Raw genomic sequence first — 1,203 nt, 5'->3', positions numbered from 1 at the left:
CGACCCTAGAAACTATGAAACTATGAAACTATGAAACTTGTAGCTACCTGAGGTTAATATGGTTATGCATAAGACAGTATCCATGGATGTTGGGGTAGGGGTTTCAGGCTCTTTTCTAGGGTTGGTGGGCTGGGTGAATGACTGGTGTTGTGTGGACAGGTGTGTACTAAAAGGTAGTTGAGGGAGACAGAAGAATCAGCATTGATTGCAACTAGTATACACAGATCTTGGGAATATTTGCATGGGTTGAGTGGGTGTCAGTGATGCCAGAGTGTGGTGGGTAGGTACATTGGTAGTGTGTATGAGAAGACCGGTGTCCATCTAGGAGCCTCATAGTTTAGGCACTGAGTGGGGCAAGTTAAAAGTATTGTTTGGCTGAGGAATCTCTTTAGGCTTGGGGTCTGGATGCAAGAGAAAATGTATCTGAAGGCAGATTTTTTATACAGTTCTATTCACTGGGCAAGGGGTAACCCAGGCAGCCAGGAACAGAGGGCAAGGTGGATGGGCGGCCAGAGGACCACTCTAGAATGCCTTGCCCTGGAGTGTTTCTGAGGATAGCTAAGAACCAGGCTGAAAGGTTGGCTGGGGGAGCCTCAGGCTAATATTTGCTGTCTTCACCTGTTGCTTCCACTTCCCACTGTTGCCATAGCTCCTGCTCAGACCCATCATGGGAAGTAGGCAGAAGAGAGAAATTTAGGCTACCTGATGCTGTGCCCCACAGTAGCATCTGGCAGCCGCAGAATAAGCTAGAGTTCCTGTCAACACTTTATCCCAATGCATGAGATTTAAGTTGTGGCAGACAGGTGATACAAGACTGCCAAATCAGTGAGTAATATATGAAAAGCATGACATTTGCCATCCCGGTAACAGTCTCCTAGTGAGCAAGACAACTGCTTGCCCCTCTTCACATCACCAATAAAGCCTCTAAAAATGAAACCCTTTTTTAATTACTGTAGTCATTCGCTAGAGTGAGGTTGGGCCATATAGAATCTAATTTGTCCTAATGCAGAAACAAAGGAAGCCTCAAAGATAATTTAGCAATCACACAGAAGTACTAGATACAAAACATCTTGCTTAGTTTTCTTTGACACAAATGGATACTTGTATGAGGTACATCTACATTTATATCTACATTGTATTTATTCAAATCTCAGTCAACCCTGAATTTAAGAACCCCCCCAATAGTTAGATTCTATATATGGA

Source organism: Gavialis gangeticus, unplaced genomic scaffold, assembly GCF_001723915.1.
Source record: "Gavialis gangeticus isolate Ggan-Ray unplaced genomic scaffold, GavGan_comp1, whole genome shotgun sequence".
Lineage (NCBI taxonomy): Eukaryota > Metazoa > Chordata > Crocodylia > Gavialidae > Gavialis > Gavialis gangeticus.
This window is presented reverse-complemented; position numbering follows the sequence as displayed.